We start from the raw sequence: 7685 nt of genomic DNA on the forward strand, positions 1-7685 counted from the left end.
AAAACAAAGAAGATGATTGAATTATTACATGAACGTATTTATACATTTGTTTTATTTTTTTATTGTTATAATTATATTAGATATTTTATTCATATATTTTATATCATTTACGTTACTTTTTTTTTTAATTTTATTATCGTTGTTTATTTAAAGCCTATTTAAGGTTAATTGTTAGCGACGTTTATTTAACGTCATAACTGAGGTTATCCTCTCTATCTATCTGTTGTGTTATTTAATTTATAAACAAAATTATTTATTTCTAATAAAAAATAGAAAGTATTCCAAAGATATTGATAAGATAAACCAAAAGAGTATCATTTTATTTATATATTTTTGTTTTTGTATCTTCGTTTCCATTTCACAGACCGTAATTTGACTCACATGTTGTAAGCCGCCATTGCTGTTAATTTCGCTACGATCAGACGGGCGATCTTTCGACCGGAATAGAAACAACAAAAAAATAAAATAACACAAAACAAAAAAGTACAAGAGAACTTAATTGCTACGCAAAAAAAAGTAGATTGATATGTAAAAAGAGTGTAATCGTCATTTAGGAAAAATAAAACCAGTATTGGTCCATGGAACACGAGAGAACATGTAAAATGAATCAAAAGATTCATTGACGAGCTAAAAGTTCTTAGTTGATTGTAAAAAATCAATTACTCTCTTTACATTTGTATTCTTATGTGTGAAATTAGACTTATTATAGTTTTACCATCTAATTGTTTATAATAATCGATTATAAAAATCAGCTTCGAACTTTTCAGCCCACTTAGGGACTTTCGACCCATGAATTTTCTAACGACTCGTCATGGTGGTGCTTTAGTAAAAAAAAAAGGGATTTCATTTTTTTCTCTCTCTCTCTCTCTCTCTCTCTCTCTCTATTTCTTTCTCTCTCTCACGCACACACACACACATCTACGCGCACGAGATGTGTATGCATATAGGCTCCATAGTACAAGCTCGAAGATCAAAATAAATAAAATATACATGTCGATTTTTTGAAACAAAGTAGAAAACAACTTTTTAACCTTCGATAAAATAAATATCGATTTTAATCATAGTTTTCCTCGAAGTGTACATTTATTCATGCATACATACATACATACATACATACATACATACATACGTAAATACATTTATACATATATGCATATAACTCAGTGTATATGTATATTTATTTGTAGAGAAACTATTTCGACGTTTATTATTATGTAACGTATACATATCAAACGTATGTGATAAAATAAGAAAGCAAATACATATCAGAATAATATCGAATACATATCAAACTTTCAGAATATATATATATATATATATATATATATATATACATTTTAAATATTAATATTATATTAAATATATATATAAAAAAATCTATATATATATATATATATCAAGTATTTAAAATAGTATATATTATTATTAAAAAAATGTAATAATTTATTTTATATATGTGGACTACAGTAAAAAAAAATTAAATAAATGAATTTTATGATATATTTTATATTAAAATTATTTATTTATATTACAAAATAAATCATAAAATATATTTGTATAATTTTTCATTTAGGCCACTACCGGTATATATAAAAATCTTTATTTTTTATTTTTTTATCTTATATTTCGTAAGAGTATAACTTTGTTACAATTATTATTAACAAAAGTAAAATTAAAATAATAATAATAAAATTCAACGAGATCGGATCAGTTTATCATCGTAACGTTAAAATAAAATAATAAATTTTCGATCGATCTTAGAAAATCGGAAAGAAATTTAACGACAGCATTTTTATATCATTACTTCATATTTCATACCTCGTTGGATCGTAGAAATGGGATACCCTCTGCCCTTTACCTTTTCTTCGGTGGCATAGAGAAAAACGTTCACCGATACACCGAATTGCTCTTCTAATTTCACGGCTAAGCATCCAACCGTAGCTGCTTACTTTGGAATTTGATGGATCGTAAAATGGCGGCTATACTTTTCTACGACTAAAACCAACTCCCTATTTTCTTTCTTTCCATACCACTCTCCTCCCTCGTCGCCCCCATTTTCTATTTCATAGTTCGTCGAGAAATTTTCTCATTGAATCAACGAAACGACTTCTTATTCGTCAGGTTTAGCAAACAATCTAATAAGAAGTTCTTTTTTAAAACGTGTTAAAGCAAACTTATCAATTTTGTTTATCAAGACATTTGTCTTCCTTGTATAATAATAAAAAAACATGTGTGCATATCACACAAGTTAAAAGTGAAATCTTCAAATAAACAAGTTTCGAGGATATAATTTATTACATAATATTATTATAATATTATTTATACTTTTAATTTGTAATTATTTATTATAAAAATGCGTGCCTGTTCGTATGCAACCCTCCAGACACAGTTTGAAAATGTTTCTTGCGAGCGCCATCTACTGGGACGGAATTTTTGTACAGTCAAAACTGTTTAAACACGAATGTATTACGGGTTGCCTATCTTTCGGGGCAGAAAAAATTCGGTCCCGACAGATGGCGCTCGCAAGCAACATTTTCAAAGTGTGTCTGGAGGGTTGCATTCATACAGGTACACATTTTTATAATAATTACAAAGAAAGTAAATAATAAAACACTTTAAAAAATGTTTGCAAATCAAATATTTTTATTAATAATTTTTAAAAGTTTTCCTATTACATCACTGCGTTTCATTTTTTCAAATTACACCCATTCTAAAGAAGTTTTCATTTCAAAAAAAAGAATAATAAATTCAAAGTTTCATATTATTAATATTGTACAACACAATTTATCGTTTATATATTCTTTTTTAATATCAAAATTTTAAAATTATAATTAAATTTAGCCGCCATTTATCGAACATAACCTCGCAATATACGAAATCGTATATGTATAGAAACGCATTGACTAAACTTTTGACCTACGACCTTTGTGAAAAAAAAGGTAAAGAAGGAAAGGCTTGATTTTGTTCACGTATTCGAATTACTACAGTATTATTCGTAGTAGTTCGCGGTGAACGCGTATAAATCATTACACAGCTCGTCGCGCTTCTCGGTGAGATTTCTCGGGATCCTCATGGCCGTTGGTGGTAGACTAATAAATTAAGCGCAACAACGTGGGACTATTAAATAATTCACGGTCCTGTTAAAACGTCCATCGGTCGCTCGTCAACGATATTTTTTATTTTCACGTAATTTATTCCTTCGTTCTCTTCTACTTTTGAAACATCTCGTTGTAGTTTTCCTTTTTTTTCTCTGTTCGATCACGTGACATTTTGACGCCATGTTGATTCGTAATTTCATTTTATTTTCTTGATGAAATTAAAACTTTGTCATTTTGTACTCAAAATTTAATCTTTTTTTTTTCAAATATAATTAATAATTAGTGTAAAATATACTAATACGAATTATACGCTATTATAAATTTTATCTCAGATATTCATTTGTAAGAACAAAATTAGGTTGTAAAGTTAGGTTAACAAACCATTTTTTCAGTAGTTGAAAAATCTTTTCATACAAATTATTCGCCTTATTATTACGTTATTCAGAGTTTTTTCTTTTCTGGAACGAAATATTTATTTAAAAACCGAGATCGTGAATCGCGAATATCAAAGAAAAATTCTTCAAAAATATTTAACATAGAATATATTACAGTAAAATGAAAAAAAAAAGGAAAAAGAAAATCTTAATTATAAGGTTTCATTGGAAGAAAATCAGGCTTATGTTTCATCGAGATTACAGTTATCAAATTGGGGCTTCACTATTCTCGAGAATTCCCGAAAGAATATCAGCTAACCTTTCCAACGAAACGATAAAACGAAAGAGGAGAATGAGAGAGGAAAAAAAGGAGAGAAAGAAAGAGAGAGAGAGAGGTAAAAAAAGTGTTTCATTTCCCGTTCACGTTTCGCAGTAACGACGTAACTTGGGCGTTAGAGACAGCAAATCATTCGAGTTGGCCAACCCAACTCCCCATAATCGTGGTCGACAGTGTGCTAGCGATTTAGCATATAGGCTATTTAAAAAAAAAAGAAAAGGAAAGAGGTATGAAGCTCGAAATTCAAGTGAGTGTGTAAAAGAAGGATAGAATGTTTCATAGAAAGTCTTCTCGTGGGGCCACTTAACACGTGAGGATTCACCTTTCTCACTCTCTCTCTCTGTCTTTCTCTATTTTATTTCATGTAGCTAGAAAGCATACATGCACACACATATACATACCTGAATATATACAAAGAAGGTTAGATAATAGACACTGTACTTGTAACTATATAAGCACATAGCTCTCAGCTTTCAAGCCACGATCACGATATTCCAACAGGGCCGTTCACCCTTCAACGTTGTTTTTCTTTTCTCATTTTTCTTCTTTTTTTTTTTCATCAGAAAAACGCTGAACTCTATCTTCCCAAGCATACTTCTTTTTTTTAATACTTTTTTTTATTTTTTTTTTTTTTACTACTTCTATTTTTTATTTCTCTCTCTCTCTCTCTCTCTCTCTCTCTCTCTCTCTCTCTCTCTCTCTCTCTCTCTCTCTTTCTGCGTACATCAACATCTAGTCTATGTATATGCAGATCCTTTTTATTTTTTTGTTTTTTTATTATTACTTTTTTAATCTCTTTTTTCACGGCTTTCCTCGATCGGTTCAACGTCGGCTAGTTTTCTTTTCTTTTTTCCAACATGGCGAAAAAGACGGATGATGAATATGCATACTCTTCGAGCGGTGATACGTTATCGTTAGTTCAAAGCCTCCCCAGTGAGATTTCTTCTCTCTCTCTTTTTCTCTCTCTCTCTTTTTCTGTCTCTCTCTCTTTCTCTCTCTATCCTTCTTCATTTTTATTATTTAATTCTCTTTGATTGGACAAACAAGCATTCTTAGTGAGAAATTACTATACATTTACAAAGCGACAAAAAGTAAATAAAAATAAAAAACATATCTTTTGTTGTTACTTGTTTAAAATGAAATTTCTTTTGTAGTAACGTGCTAAAACTTTTGTATTATATTTTTTTTTTTTCATACGTTTTATGAACAAGTTTTTCTATAATATTTTTTACAAAATCTCACTACAAACCTTCAACCTTTAAACTTAAGGAACAAAAAAAAAATTTACTTACGAATCTTAAATAATTTCAATAGAAATTATTCTTTGTGTTTATTTTGTAAGTATTTAAATCATTTTATTCGTATTTTTATAATGAAAGTTACCGTAAATCGGACCAATCAATTTTCTCGTTATTTTCTTTTCTTTTTTTTTCTTTTACGGGAGACATCTTTGTTTTTAATTACAACGAGAATATCTTAACAAAAATCGAATTAACAAAGCGTTCGAAGTAACTCGGTGATAGTTTTAATTCATCAATAATACATTGTTCAATGTTCACAATTTTTTGTAGGTTAGAAAAATTCCATTTATCATATACTAATCTCGTGTACCAATAAAAAATAATCAAATAGATCTCTAACTACTTAAGATCGATTAATTGACGATTATAATTAATAATGAATAAAATAAAAAATCGACGTGTATACGATCTTCGAGTAATATATAATATTTCAAAATAGCGCTTGATCAAGGCAAATAAAAAGGAAACCAAAAAAGTGTAAGGGCAAAGTTAGATATTCTGAAAAGGAAGTAAAGTTGAAAAGGAAGTAAAGTTATTTTCTTTTTTTCATAGGGATTCGTATTTAAAACAATGAATATAACATATCATAGCTCGTAAGTTATATCGTAAATATGGCCGACGATGCTTTTTTCATTTTCCGTAAATACGCTGGAGACTTTTATACTCATTTATCGATTATTATTATTATTATTTTTATTATTATTATTGATATTGTTTTATATATATACGAGAATTAAACGAAAGGAAATATTTCAAACTTATTTGAATATTCAATTTTGCAGGAAGAAAACGTAAAAGATGAGTTTTCAACTATCCATAGTTGAGTGAAAGGTGTTTATTAATTGATATATGTCTGCTTCTTAATTACATTCAACAGTTTTGAATTGTTACCAATTAATTCACAAGAGGAAGTTGTTTCAACGCTAGAATAATTGAAACAATATCGCTCGTAGAAATGAAATTTTAATACTAACATTAGCTTATATTTTGTAAGAAACTTTTCGAGGTGAGATTGAATGAAATATTGTGGACGCCATCTTTACAGATGGCGTTGTCAATTCGATACCGTTTCTGAAAATAACTGTTGATTATCAAATCGTAAAAAATAACAAAGTTATTAAATATCGAATTAATAGATTACAAAAATACGTGCTACATAATTTCTCTATATTTCATTTATTTTTATTTATTAATATTTTATTAAATAGTATTTTGGATGCTTATGTAAACACACGAAATAACCTTAATTCTTTTCATTACAATTTTTGCATATTATTCATCGCCTTTTCTACCTCGTACGTACATGCATCCACACGTGGTAAACACATCGTTCCAGTTAACCATACGAATACACACACAAACTTCGCGCGCGCGCGCACACACACACATATACGAATAGATAGTTTTCGCATATGGAGTAAAAGTAGAGAATTTACTTTCCAGCCAGTAACAAACGGTGTATGTCTTCCTGGCATATCTGCAGAGCTTTTCCATCCAGAGTTTTTACTACTCTTACCACTACTCAGAGATGAAAGACGAGAATGTTAAGGTGAAGGCAAAAAGAGTCGAGTTAGGGTTGAGGTTTTGAAGTTTGGCAAGAAGTCGTGAAGGAAAAGGGATAGTTAGGAAACATTTTATTCTGCAACATTTTTAAACGACGAACTTTAGCAAACTATTACGAGTAGGTAGGTATGTGTGTTAGTACACATTCCGTTTATGTTATGTAGGTCTCAAGAATATTTGAAGTATCGGTCGCATGATGCAAAATCGCACAACTTCAATATTATTTAAATCGTTTAACTTTTTTTTTCTTAAAATCAGTCCTCGTAGTTTCTGATAAAGAAAGAAACCAAAAAGGGAGAAATGTTGTCTTTCCTGCAAAATTTCGTTAATTTTTCTGCAGGCAGAAAGATGATGAGAAATTAAAAAAACAAAAACAAAAGAAAGAAAACAAATGAAAGAAGAAAATTGCGTATAATCTGTTCGATAGATTGTGTAGGTTAGATTTTTTCGCTCGGAAACGGTTGTGAAGATAGATAGAAAAAGGGAAAAAGATAGATATAAAAATAAAAAGCAAAAAAAAAAAGAAATACAGGCACCAAAGCTCGTTTACATATTGGCTTTGTTATTTATTTAACGCATACAATTTTATTTGTCTCTATACGTGCGAACGAGAGTACAAAAGCATCGTCGGAAAATGTCGAGGAAGGGGGCTGAGAAAAAAAAATAACAAAAATAAAAAAAAAAAGGGACAAAAAATATCAAATATTTTACTATGTGGCAAAAGAACGGCATTCGCGTGCAGGTAGTACGCGTACGTAAAATTTTAAAAATCGCATCGTTTACATAGTTTTCTTTCTTTTTTTTTTTTTTGGTCCTCCATTTTTTGTGTTCATATTTTTTTTTTTTTATTTCTTCTTTTAATTTAAACACAAAATTGTACGTCCACCATGGCATTATTACAAATCTTAATCTTATAATCTTCATATACATGTTGTATTGTAGGGAAAAAAAACAATAAGTATTTTAAGCTCCATTTTGAAAAGAAACTCAAATCCAAAATGGCGGGTAACAT

This window comes from Polistes dominula, unplaced genomic scaffold (assembly GCF_049000335.1).
Source record: "Polistes dominula isolate Pdom_NZ unplaced genomic scaffold, Pdom_raw_medaka contig_16, whole genome shotgun sequence".
Lineage (NCBI taxonomy): Eukaryota > Metazoa > Arthropoda > Insecta > Hymenoptera > Vespidae > Polistes > Polistes dominula.